At 76.8% G+C, this 12,311-nt stretch overlaps 7 non-coding genes across 7 annotated transcripts; all 7 read right to left on the bottom strand.

Moving 5' to 3' along the window:
- Positions 1–937: 937 nt before the first annotated feature.
- On the bottom strand, positions 938–1,056 carry LOC130025667 (5S ribosomal RNA). The gene has a single exon (XR_008792788.1). It is a non-coding gene; the product is annotated as a 5S ribosomal RNA (ribosomal RNA).
- A 1,614-nt stretch (positions 1,057–2,670) lies between these two features.
- Positions 2,671–2,789, bottom strand: LOC130025666 (5S ribosomal RNA). The gene has a single exon (XR_008792787.1). It is a non-coding gene; the product is annotated as a 5S ribosomal RNA (ribosomal RNA).
- A 1,613-nt stretch (positions 2,790–4,402) lies between these two features.
- LOC130025665 (5S ribosomal RNA) lies at positions 4,403–4,521 on the bottom strand. Its single transcript, XR_008792786.1, has one exon. It is a non-coding gene; the product is annotated as a 5S ribosomal RNA (ribosomal RNA).
- A 1,613-nt stretch (positions 4,522–6,134) lies between these two features.
- On the bottom strand, positions 6,135–6,253 carry LOC130025663 (5S ribosomal RNA). The gene has a single exon (XR_008792784.1). It is a non-coding gene; the product is annotated as a 5S ribosomal RNA (ribosomal RNA).
- Positions 6,254–7,863: 1,610 nt separating this feature from the next.
- Positions 7,864–7,982, bottom strand: LOC130025662 (5S ribosomal RNA). The gene has a single exon (XR_008792783.1). It is a non-coding gene; the product is annotated as a 5S ribosomal RNA (ribosomal RNA).
- Positions 7,983–9,593: 1,611 nt separating this feature from the next.
- On the bottom strand, positions 9,594–9,712 carry LOC130025661 (5S ribosomal RNA). The gene has a single exon (XR_008792782.1). It is a non-coding gene; the product is annotated as a 5S ribosomal RNA (ribosomal RNA).
- Positions 9,713–11,326: 1,614 nt separating this feature from the next.
- LOC130025660 (5S ribosomal RNA) lies at positions 11,327–11,445 on the bottom strand. The gene has a single exon (XR_008792781.1). It is a non-coding gene; the product is annotated as a 5S ribosomal RNA (ribosomal RNA).
- Positions 11,446–12,311: the final 866 nt, after the last annotated feature.

Raw genomic sequence — 12,311 nt, 5'->3', positions numbered from 1 at the left:
TCCCGTCGCGTGGGCCAGGAGATCCGGGTGCCCCCGGCCTCAGTGCTCGCCCGACGGTGCTCTCTGCACCCGGGCTCCCACGGAGCCTCGCGTGGGTGCGTGCGCGCCGGCCGGCCGGCCGGGGTGCGCCTTGGGGCCCCCCACCCCCCGCGGCTTCCGGCGGGGCTCCCCTCTGGGTCTCTCGGGAGGGTTGAATGAAGGACAGGGGACAGCTCGCCCCCGCCTCCCGGTGAGCGGGGGCGCGCGCGTTGTGTGTGTGTGTGGGGGGGGGGGCGCGCTGTGGGCCTGGGGTGGGTGCAGGTGAGGGGCACGCTGGCAGGGGCGCTGGGAGCTGGGCGCGGGGGGCAGCGGCCACTGGGACCGCCACCTCGGGGAGGAGCAGGGGCCGCCCGGGGCCCCCACTCAGCCCCTCACCACCGCCACCCCCGCGGCCCCGCTCCCTGCACAGCCCCGCCCCCACCGCGTTCCCCCACCCTCCCCGTGAGGATGTCCCTGCGGGACGGGAGCCCCCGGCGTACTCCTTTATGCCCCAGGAGGCCCCCCCAAGCCCCCGGGCGGCTGGCCGAGCGGCCCCGCCCCGCCCTGGCCCTCGGCAAGGCCTTGGGGCCGGCCGGCCGGCCGGGAGCCGGGGCAGGCAGGCCCTGGAGAGGGGCTGGGCGCGGGGCTGGACGGTCTTGGTGAGGAGCTGTGGGAGGGGGCGGGGAGGGCAGTGGGCAGGGGTGGGAGCTCAGGCCAGCCTCAGGCAGCCCAGGCCTGGGGGCCGGGCGCAGGGGAGTGGCAGGGCACCTGGGCACCTGGGTTGTGGGGGCCCGGAGGCTATGGGCAGGACCAGGGCCAGGGGCTAGGGCCCAGCCCCCCACCCCTCCCTTCCCCGCGTCCAAAGCCAAAGGCCAGGGGGAGAAAAGTAAAGAAGCAAATGCCCCACGCCCCCACAAAAGGCCTACAGCACCCGGTATTCCCAGGCGGTCTCCCATCCAAGTACTAACCAGGCCCGACCCTGCTTAGCTTCCGAGATCAGACGAGATCGGGCGCGTTCAGGGTGGTATGGCCGTAGACGGAGGCGTGGCTCTCCCGCCGCCCTCAAGAAGTGGCCCGGCCGCCCGCGGCCAGCCCCGTCCGCCCGCGCCCCCGCCCCCGCCCCCGCTGGCCCCGACGCCTGCCCTCCCGCACCGCACCGCGCACGGCTGCTCCGCTGCACAGCCCGCCTGCGCCCGGATCCCGGATGGGCGCACACAAGGCCACCCAGGGCGGGCGCAGGCGCGCGGCTGTGGCTGCACGGCTCCCAGTGTGTGCGCCCGCCCACCGGCCGCAGGGGCTCCCAGTGCCTGCGTGTGAGCCTGTGAGCCGCCGGAGGGCGGGACAGCCGCGCGCGCGCACACTCACCCACACGCACCCGCGCCTTAGGGACAGGGTCGGGGCGCCTCCGGTGGGGCCCCGCTGCGAGTGGCCGCGGTTCTGGGAGCAGGTGTGCGCGGCAGGGGGCGGAGCGTGGCCGTGGGGTCCGCGGCCCACGCCGGGGAGGCCCCGGGAGCAGCTTTGCCCAGCGCCCCCGGACCCTGTCTGTCGGCCTGCCCCTGCGCGGTGCGCGGGTCCGCTTCCGCGTGGCGGACGGGTTCGTGGTGCCTTTGGCCAGGCGGGCGCCGGGGCTCTCCTGCGGGCTCTTGCCCAGGGCGCCGCCAAGGGCCGGGTGCGGGGGCGGGCCCAGCGCCTTTGGGAATCGCAAGATGGGGGACTCCCGTCGCGTGGGCCAGGAGATCCGGGTGCCCCCGGCCTCAGTGCTCGCCCGACGGTGCTCTCTGCACCCGGGCTCCCACGGAGCCTCGCGTGGGTGCGTGCGCGCCGGCCGGCCGGCCGGGGTGCGCCTTGGGGCCCCCCACCCCCCGCGGCTTCCGGCGGGGCTCCCCTCTGGGTCTCTCGGGAGGGTTGAATGAAGGACAGGGGACAGCTCGCCCCCGCCTCCCGGTGAGCGCGGGCGCGCGCGTTGTGTGTGTGTGTCTGGGGGGGGGCGCGCTGTGGGCCTGGGGTGGGTGCAGGTGAGGGGCACGCTGGCAGGGGCGCTGGGAGCTGGGCGCGGGGGGAGCGGCCACTGGGACCGCCACCTCGGGGAGGAGCAGGGGCCGCCCGGGGCCCCCACTCAGCCCCTCACCACCGCCACCCCCCGCGGCCCCGCTCCCTGCACAGCCCCGCCCCCACCGCGTTCCCCCACCCTCCCCGTGAGGATGTCCCTGCGGGACGGGAGCCCCCGGCGTACTCCTTTATGCCCCAGGAGGCCCCCCCAAGCCCCCGGGCGGCTGGCCGAGCGGCCCCGCCCCGCCCTGGCCCTCGGCAAGGCGTTGGGGCCGGCCGGCCGGCCGGGAGCCGGGGCAGGCAGGCCCTGGAGAGGGGCTGGGCGCGGGGCTGGACGGTCTTGGTGAGGAGCTGTGGGAGGGGGCGGGGAGGGCAGTGGGCAGGGGTGGGAGCTCAGGCCAGCCTCAGGCAGCCCAGGCCTGGGGGCCGGGCGCAGGGGAGTGGCAGGGCACCTGGGCACCTGGGTTGTGGGGGCCCGGAGGCTATGGGCAGGACCAGGGCCAGGGGCTAGGGCCCAGCCCCCCACCCCTCCGTTCCCCGCGTCCAAAGCCAAAGGCCAGGGGGAGAAAAGTAAAGAAGCAAATGCCCCACGCCCCCACAAAAGGCCTACAGCACCCGGTATTCCCAGGCGGTCTCCCATCCAAGTACTAACCAGGCCCGACCCTGCTTAGCTTCCGAGATCAGACGAGATCGGGCGCGTTCAGGGTGGTATGGCCGTAGACGGAGGCGCGGCTCTCCCGCCGCCCTCAAGAAGTGGCCCGGCCGCCCGCGGCCAGCCCCGTCCGCCCGCGCCCCCGCCCCCGCCCCCGCTGGCCCCGACGCCTGCCCTCCCGCACCGCACCGCGCACGGCTGCTCCGCTGCACAGCCCGCCTGCGCCCGGATCCCGGATGGGCGCACACAAGGCCACCCAGGGCGGGCGCAGGCGCGCGGCTGTGGCTGCACGGCTCCCAGTGTGTGCGCCCGCCCACCGGCCGCAGGGGCTCCCAGTGCCTGCGTGTGAGCCTGTGAGCCGCCGGAGGCCGGGACAGCCGCGCGCGCGCGCACACACCCACACGCACCCGCGCCTTAGGGACAGGGTCGGGGCGCCTCCGGTGGGGCCCCGCTGCGAGTGGCCGCGGTTCTGGGAGCAGGTGTGCGCGGCAGGGGGCGGAGCGTGGCCGTGGGGTCCGCGGCCCACGCCGGGGAGGCCCCGGGAGCAGCTTTGCCCAGCGCCCCCGGACCCTGTCTGTCGGCCTGCCCCTGCGCGGTGCGCGGGTCCGCTTCCGCGTGGCGGACGGGTTCGTGGTGCCTTTGGCCAGGCGGGCGCCGGGGCTCTCCTGCGGGCTCTTGCCCAGGGCGCCGCCAAGGGCCGGGTGCGGGGGCGGGCCCAGCGCCTTTGGGAATCGCAAGATGGGGGACTCCCGTCGCGTGGGCCAGGAGATCCGGGTGCCCCCGGCCTCAGTGCTCGCCCGACGGTGCTCTCTGCACCCGGGCTCCCACGGAGCCTCGCGTGGGTGCGTGCGCGCCGGCCGGCCGGCCGGGGTGCGCCTTGGGGCCCCCCACCCCCCGCGGCTTCCGGCGGGGCTCCCCTCTGGGTCTCTCGGGAGGGTTGAATGAAGGACAGGGGACAGCTCGCCCCCGCCTCCCGGTGAGCGGGGGCGCGCGCGTTGTGTGTGTGTGTGGGGGGGGGGGCGCGCTGTGGGCCTGGGGTGGGTGCAGGTGAGGGGCACGCTGGCAGGGGCGCTGGGAGCTGGGCGCGGGGGCAGCGGCCACTGGGACCGCCACCTCGGGGAGGAGCAGGGGCCGCCCGGGGCCCCCACTCAGCCCCTCACCACCGCCACCCCCGCGGCCCCGCTCCCTGCACAGCCCCGCCCCCACCGCGTTCCCCCACCCTCCCCGTGAGGATGTCCCTGCGGGACGGGAGCCCCCGGCGTACTCCTTTATGCCCCAGGAGGCCCCCCCAAGCCCCCGGGCGGCTGGCCGAGCGGCCCCGCCCCGCCCTGGCCCTCAGCAAGGCCTTGGGGCCGGCCGGCCGGCCGGGAGCCGGGGCAGGCAGGCCCTGGAGAGGGGCTGGGCGCGGGGCTGGACGGTCTTGGTGAGGAGCTGTGGGAGGGGGCGGGGAGGGCAGTGGGCAGGGGTGGGAGCTCAGGCCAGCCTCAGGCAGCCCAGGCCTGGGGGCCGGGCGCAGGGGAGTGGCAGGGCACCTGGGCACCTGGGTTGTGGGGGCCCGGAGGCTATGGGCAGGACCAGGGCCAGGGGCTAGGGCCCAGCCCCCCACCCCTCCCTTCCCCGCGTCCAAAGCCAAAGGCCAGGGGGAGAAAAGTAAAGAAGCAAATGCCCCACGCCCCCACAAAAGGCCTACAGCACCCGGTATTCCCAGGCGGTCTCCCATCCAAGTACTAACCAGGCCCGACCCTGCTTAGCTTCCGAGATCAGACGAGATCGGGCGCGTTCAGGGTGGTATGGCCGTAGACGGAGGCGCGGCTCTCCCGCCGCCCTCAAGAAGTGGCCCGGCCGCCCGCGGCCAGCCCCGTCCGCCCGCGCCCCCGCCCCCGCCCCCGCTGGCCCCGACGCCTGCCCTCCCGCACCGCACCGCGCACGGCTGCTCCGCTGCACAGCCCGCCTGCGCCCGGATCCCGGATGGGCGCACACAAGGCCACCCAGGGCGGGCGCAGGCGCGCGGCTGTGGCTGCACGGCTCCCAGTGTGTGCGCCCGCCCACCGGCCGCAGGGGCTCCCAGTGCCTGCGTGTGAGCCTGTGAGCCGCCGGAGGGCGGGACAGCCGCGCGCGCGCACACTCACCCACACGCACCCGCGCCTTAGGGACAGGGTCGGGGCGCCTCCGGTGGGGCCCCGCTGCGAGTGGCCGCGGTTCTGGGAGCAGGTGTGCGCGGCAGGGGGCGGAGCGTGGCCGTGGGGTCCGCGGCCCACGCCGGGGAGGCCCCGGGAGCAGCTTTGCCCAGCGCCCCCGGACCCTGTCTGTCGGCCTGCCCCTGCGCGGTGCGCGGGTCCGCTTCCGCGTGGCGGACGGGTTCGTGGTGCCTTTGGCCAGGCGGGCGCCGGGGCTCTCCTGCGGGCTCTTGCCCAGGGCGCCGCCAAGGGCCGGGTGCGGGGGCGGGCCCAGCGCCTTTGGGAATCGCAAGATGGGGGACTCCCGTCGCGTGGGCCAGGAGATCCGGGTGCCCCCGGCCTCAGTGCTCGCCCGACGGTGCTCTCTGCACCCGGGCTCCCACGGAGCCTCGCGTGGGTGCGTGCGCGCCGGCCGGCCGGCCGGGGTGCGCCTTGGGGCCCCCCACCCCCCGCGGCTTCCGGCGGGGCTCCCCTCTGGGTCTCTCGGGAGGGTTGAATGAAGGACAGGGGACAGCTCGCCCCCGCCTCCCGGTGAGCGCGGGCGCGCGCGTTGTGTGTGTGTGTCTGGGGGGGGGCGCGCTGTGGGCCTGGGGTGGGTGCAGGTGAGGGGCACGCTGGCAGGGGCGCTGGGAGCTGGGCGCGGGGGGAGCGGCCACTGGGACCGCCACCTCGGGGAGGAGCAGGGGCCGCCCGGGGCCCCCACTCAGCCCCTCACCACCGCCACCCCCGCGGCCCCGCTCCCTGCACAGCCCCGCCCCCACCGCGTTCCCCCACCCTCCCCGTGAGGATGTCCCTGCGGGACGGGAGCCCCCGGCGTACTCCTTTATGCCCCAGGAGGCCCCCCCAAGCCCCCGGGCGGCTGGCCGAGCGGCCCCGCCCCGCCCTGGCCCTCAGCAAGGCGTTGGGGCCGGCCGGCCGGCCGGGAGCCGGGGCAGGCAGGCCCTGGAGAGGGGCTGGGCGCGGGGCTGGACGGTCTTGGTGAGGAGCTGTGGGAGGGGGCGGGGAGGGCAGTGGGCAGGGGTGGGAGCTCAGGCCAGCCTCAGGCAGCCCTGGCCTGGGGGCCGGGCGCAGGGGAGTGGCAGGGCACCTGGGCACCTGGGTTGTGGGGGCCCGGAGGCTATGGGCAGGACCAGGGCCAGGGGCTAGGGCCCAGCCCCCCACCCCTCCCTTCCCCGCGTCCAAAGCCAAAGGCCAGGGGGAGAAAAGTAAAGAAGCAAATGCCCCACGCCCCCACAAAAGGCCTACAGCACCCGGTATTCCCAGGCGGTCTCCCATCCAAGTACTAACCAGGCCCGACCCTGCTTAGCTTCCGAGATCAGACGAGATCGGGCGCGTTCAGGGTGGTATGGCCGTAGACGGAGGCGCGGCTCTCCCGCCGCCCTCAAGAAGTGGCCCGGCCGCCCGCGGCCAGCCCCGTCCGCCCGCGCCCCCGCCCCCGCCCCCGCTGGCCCCGACGCCTGCCCTCCCGCACCGCACCGCGCACGGCTGCTCCGCTGCACAGCCCGCCTGCGCCCGGATCCCGGATGGGCGCACACAAGGCCACCCAGGGCGGGCGCAGGCGCGCGGCTGTGGCTGCACGGCTCCCAGTGTGTGCGCCCGCCCACCGGCCGCAGGGGCTCCCAGTGCCTGCGTGTGAGCCTGTGAGCCGCCGGAGGCCGGGACAGCCGCGCGCGCGCGCACACACCCACACGCACCCGCGCCTTAGGGACAGGGTCGGGGCGCCTCCGGTGGGGCCCCGCTGCGAGTGGCCGCGGTTCTGGGAGCAGGTGTGCGCGGCAGGGGGCGGAGCGTGGCCGTGGGGTCCGCGGCCCACGCCGGGGAGGCCCCGGGAGCAGCTTTGCCCAGCGCCCCCGGACCCTGTCTGTCGGCCTGCCCCTGCGCGGTGCGCGGGTCCGCTTCCGCGTGGCGGACGGGTTCGTGGTGCCTTTGGCCAGGCGGGCGCCGGGGCTCTCCTGCGGGCTCTTGCCCAGGGCGCCGCCAAGGGCCGGGTGCGGGGGCGGGCCCAGCGCCTTTGGGAATCGCAAGATGGGGGACTCCCGTCGCGTGGGCCAGGAGATCCGGGTGCCCCCGGCCTCAGTGCTCGCCCGATGGTGCTCTCTGCACCCGGGCTCCCACGGAGCCTCGCGTGGGTGCGTGCGCGCCGGCAGGCCGGCCGGGGTGCGCCTTGGGGCCCCCCACCCCCCGCGGCTTCCGGCGGGGCTCCCCTCTGGGTCTCTCGGGAGGGTTGAATGAAGGACAGGGGACAGCTCGCCCCCGCCTCCCGGTGAGCGGGGGCGCGCGCGTTGTGTGTGTGTGGGGGGGGGGCGCGCTGTGGACCTCGGGTGGGTGCAGGTGAGGGGCACGCTGGCAGGGGCGCTGGGAGCTGGGCGCGGGGGGAGCGGCCACTGGGACCGCCACCTCGGGGAGGAGCAGGGGCCGCCCGGGGCCCCCACTCAGCCCCTCACCACCGCCACCCCCGCGGCCCCGCTCCCTGCACAGCCCCGCCCCCACCGCGTTCCCCCACCCTCCCCGTGAGGATGTCCCTGCGGGACGGGAGCCCCCGGCGTACTCCTTTATGCCCCAGGAGGCCCCCCCAAGCCCCCGGGCGGCTGGCCGAGCGGCCCCGCCCCGCCCTGGCCCTCAGCAAGGCGTTGGGGCCGGCCGGCCGGCCGGGAGCCGGGGCAGGCAGGCCCTGGAGAGGGGCTGGGCGCGGGGCTGGACGGTCTTGGTGAGGAGCTGTGGGAGGGGGCGGGGAGGGCAGTGGGCAGGGGTGGGAGCTCAGGCCAGCCTCAGGCAGCCCTGGCCTGGGGGCCGGGCGCAGGGGAGTGGCAGGGCACCTGGGCACCTGGGTTGTGGGGGCCCGGAGGCTATGGGCAGGACCAGGGCCAGGGGCTAGGGCCCAGCCCCCCACCCCTCCCTTCCCCGCGTCCAAAGCCAAAGGCCAGGGGGAGAAAAGTAAAGAAGCAAATGCCCCACGCCCCCACAAAAGGCCTACAGCACCCGGTATTCCCAGGCGGTCTCCCATCCAAGTACTAACCAGGCCCGACCCTGCTTAGCTTCCGAGATCAGACGAGATCGGGCGCGTTCAGGGTGGTATGGCCGTAGACGGAGGCGCGGCTCTCCCGCCGCCCTCAAGAAGTGGCCCGGCCGCCCGCGGCCAGCCCCGTCCGCCCGCGCCCCCGCCCCCGCCCCCGCTGGCCCCGACGCCTGCCCTCCCGCACCGCACCGCGCACGGCTGCTCCGCTGCACAGCCCGCCTGCGCCCGGATCCCGGATGGGCGCACACAAGGCCACCCAGGGCGGGCGCAGGCGCGCGGCTGTGGCTGCACGGCTCCCAGTGTGTGCGCCCGCCCACCGGCCGCAGGGGCTCCCAGTGCCTGCGTGTGAGCCTGTGAGCCGCCGGAGGCCGGGACAGCCGCGCGCGCGCGCACACACCCACACGCACCCGCGCCTTAGGGACAGGGTCGGGGCGCCTCCGGTGGGGCCCCGCTGCGAGTGGCCGCGGTTCTGGGAGCAGGTGTGCGCGGCAGGGGGCGGAGCGTGGCCGTGGGGTCCGCGGCCCACGCCGGGGAGGCCCCGGGAGCAGCTTTGCCCAGCGCCCCCGGACCCTGTCTGTCGGCCTGCCCCTGCGCGGTGCGCGGGTCCGCTTCCGCGTGGCGGACGGGTTCGTGGTGCCTTTGGCCAGGCGGGCGCCGGGGCTCTCCTGCGGGCTCTTGCCCAGGGCGCCGCCAAGGGCCGGGTGCGGGGGCGGGCCCAGCGCCTTTGGGAATCGCAAGATGGGGGACTCCCGTCGCGTGGGCCAGGAGATCCGGGTGCCCCCGGCCTCAGTGCTCGCCCGATGGTGCTCTCTGCACCCGGGCTCCCACGGAGCCTCGCGTGGGTGCGTGCGCGCCGGCAGGCCGGCCGGGGTGCGCCTTGGGGCCCCCCACCCCCCGCGGCTTCCGGCGGGGCTCCCCTCTGGGTCTCTCGGGAGGGTTGAATGAAGGACAGGGGACAGCTCGCCCCCGCCTCCCGGTGAGCGGGGGCGCGCGCGTTGTGTGTGTGTGGGGGGGGGGGCGCGCTGTGGACCTCGGGTGGGTGCAGGTGAGGGGCACGCTGGCAGGGGCGCTGGGAGCTGGGCGCGGGGGGAGCGGCCACTGGGACCGCCACCTCGGGGAGGAGCAGGGGCCGCCCGGGGCCCCCACTCAGCCCCTCACCACCGCCACCCCCGCGGCCCCGCTCCCTGCACAGCCCCGCCCCCACCGCGTTCCCCCACCCTCCCCGTGAGGATGTCCCTGCGGGACGGGAGCCCCCGGCGTACTCCTTTATGCCCCAGGAGGCCCCCCCAAGCCCCCGGGCGGCTGGCCGAGCGGCCCCGCCCCGCCCTGGCCCTCGGCAAGGCGTTGGGGCCGGCCGGCCGGCCGGGAGCCGGGGCAGGCAGGCCCTGGAGAGGGGCTGGGCGCGGGGCTGGACGGTCTTGGTGAGGAGCTGTGGGAGGGGGCGGGGAGGGCAGTGGGCAGGGGTGGGAGCTCAGGCCAGCCTCAGGCAGCCCAGGCCTGGGGGCCGGGCGCAGGGGAGTGGCAGGGCACCTGGGCACCTGGGTTGTGGGGGCCCGGAGGCTATGGGCAGGACCAGGGCCAGGGGCTAGGGCCCAGCCCCCCACCCCTCCCTTCCCCGCGTCCAAAGCCAAAGGCCAGGGGGAGAAAAGTAAAGAAGCAAATGCCCCACGCCCCCACAAAAGGCCTACAGCACCCGGTATTCCCAGGCGGTCTCCCATCCAAGTACTAACCAGGCCCGACCCTGCTTAGCTTCCGAGATCAGACGAGATCGGGCGCGTTCAGGGTGGTATGGCCGTAGACGGAGGCGCGGCTCTCCCGCCGCCCTCAAGAAGTGGCCCGGCCGCCCGCGGCCAGCCCCGTCCGCCCGCGCCCCCGCCCCCGCCCCCGCTGGCCCCGACGCCTGCCCTCCCGCACCGCACCGCGCACGGCTGCTCCGCTGCACAGCCCGCCTGCGCCCGGATCCCGGATGGGCGCACACAAGGCCACCCAGGGCGGGCGCAGGCGCGCGGCTGTGGCTGCACGGCTCCCAGTGTGTGCGCCCGCCCACCGGCCGCAGGGGCTCCCAGTGCCTGCGTGTGAGCCTGTGAGCCGCCGGAGGCCGGGACAGCCGCGCGCGCGCGCACACACCCACACGCACCCGCGCCTTAGGGACAGGGTCGGGGCGCCTCCGGTGGGGCCCCGCTGCGAGTGGCCGCGGTTCTGGGAGCAGGTGTGCGCGGCAGGGGGCGGAGCGTGGCCGTGGGGTCCGCGGCCCACGCCGGGGAGGCCCCGGGAGCAGCTTTGCCCAGCGCCCCCGGACCCTGTCTGTCGGCCTGCCCCTGCGCGGTGCGCGGGTCCGCTTCCGCGTGGCGGACGGGTTCGTGGTGCCTTTGGCCAGGCGGGCGCCGGGGCTCTCCTGCGGGCTCTTGCCCAGGGCGCCGCCAAGGGCCGGGTGCGGGGGCGGGCCCAGCGCCTTTGGGAATCGCAAGATGGGGGACTCCCGTCGCGTGGGCCAGGAGATCCGGGTGCCCCCGGCCTCAGTGCTCGCCCGACGGTGCTCTCTGCACCCGGGCTCCCACGGAGCCTCGCGTGGGTGCGTGCGCGCCGGCCGGCCGGCCGGGGTGCGCCTTGGGGCCCCCCACCCCCCGCGGCTTCCGGCGGGGCTCCCCTCTGGGTCTCTCGGGAGGGTTGAATGAAGGACAGGGGACAGCTCGCCCCCGCCTCCCGGTGAGCGCGGGCGCGCGCGTTGTGTGTGTGTGTCTGGGGGGGGGCGCGCTGTGGGCCTGGGGTGGGTGCAGGTGAGGGGCACGCTGGCAGGGGCGCTGGGAGCTGGGCGCGGGGGGGAGCGGCCACTGGGACCGCCACCTCGGGGAGGAGCAGGGGCCGCCCGGGGCCCCCACTCAGCCCCTCACCACCGCCACCCCCGCGGCCCCGCTCCCTGCACAGCCCCGCCCCCACCGCGTTCCCCCACCCTCCCCGTGAGGATGTCCCTGCGGGACGGGAGCCCCCGGCGTACTCCTTTATGCCCCAGGAGGCCCCCCCAAGCCCCCGGGCGGCTGGCCGAGCGGCCCCGCCCCGCCCTGGCCCTCGGCAAGGCGTTGGGGCCGGCCGGCCGGCCGGGAGCCGGGGCAGGCAGGCCCTGGAGAGGGGCTGGGCGCGGGGCTGGACGGTCTTGGTGAGGAGCTGTGGGAGGGGGCGGGGAGGGCAGTGGGCAGGGGTGGGAGCTCAGGCCAGCCTCAGGCAGCCCAGGCCTGGGGGCCGGGCGCAGGGGAGTGGCAGGGCACCTGGGCACCTGGGTTGTGGGGGCCCGGAGGCTATGGGCAGGACCAGGGCCAGGGGCTAGGGCCCAGCCCCCCACCCCTCCCTTCCCCGCGTCCAAAGCCAAAGGCCAGGGGGAGAAAAGTAAAGAAGCAAATGCCCCACGCCCCCACAAAAGGCCTACAGCACCCGGTATTCCCAGGCGGTCTCCCATCCAAGTACTAACCAGGCCCGACCCTGCTTAGCTTCCGAGATCAGACGAGATCGGGCGCGTTCAGGGTGGTATGGCCGTAGACGGAGGCGCGGCTCTCCCGCCGCCCTCAAGAAGTGGCCCGGCCGCCCGCGGCCAGCCCCGTCCGCCCGCGCCCCCGCCCCCGCCCCCGCTGGCCCCGACGCCTGCCCTCCCGCACCGCACCGCGCACGGCTGCTCCGCTGCACAGCCCGCCTGCGCCCGGATCCCGGATGGGCGCACACAAGGCCACCCAGGGCGGGCGCAGGCGCGCGGCTGTGGCTGCACGGCTCCCAGTGTGTGCGCCCGCCCACCGGCCGCAGGGGCTCCCAGTGCCTGCGTGTGAGCCTGTGAGCCGCCGGAGGGCGGGACAGCCGCGCGCGCGCGCGCACACACCCACACGCACCCGCGCCTTAGGGACAGGGTCGGGGCGCCTCCGGTGGGGCCCCGCTGCGAGTGGCCGCGGTTCTGGGAGCAGGTGTGCGCGGCAGGGGGCGGAGCGTGGCCGTGGGGTCCGCGGCCCACGCCGGGGAGGCCCCGGGAGCAGCTTTGCCCAGCGCCCCCGGACCCTGTCTGTCGGCCTGCCCCTGCGCGGTGCGCGGGTCCGCTTCCGCGTGGCGGACGGGTTCGTGGTGCCTTTGGCCAGGCGGGCGCCGGGGCTCTCCTGCGGGCTCTTGCCCAGGGCGCCGCCAAGGGCCGGGTGCGGGGGCGGGCCCAGCGCCTTTGGGAATCGCAAGATGGGGGACTCCCGTCGCGTGGGCCAGGAGATCCGGGTGCCCCCGGCCTCAGTGCTCGCCCGACGGTGCTCTCTGCACCCGGGCTCCCACGGAGCCTCGCGTGGGTGCGTGCGCGCCGGCAGGCCGGCCGGGGTGCGCCTTGGGGCCCCCCACCCCCCGCGGCTTCCGGCGGGGCTCCCCTCTGGGTCTCTCGGGA

This window comes from Sorex fumeus, unplaced genomic scaffold (assembly GCF_029834395.1).
Source record: "Sorex fumeus unplaced genomic scaffold, SorFum_2.1 ptg000030l, whole genome shotgun sequence".
NCBI classification, from domain to species: Eukaryota; Metazoa; Chordata; class Mammalia; order Eulipotyphla; family Soricidae; genus Sorex; species Sorex fumeus.
This window is presented reverse-complemented; position numbering and strand designations above follow the sequence as displayed.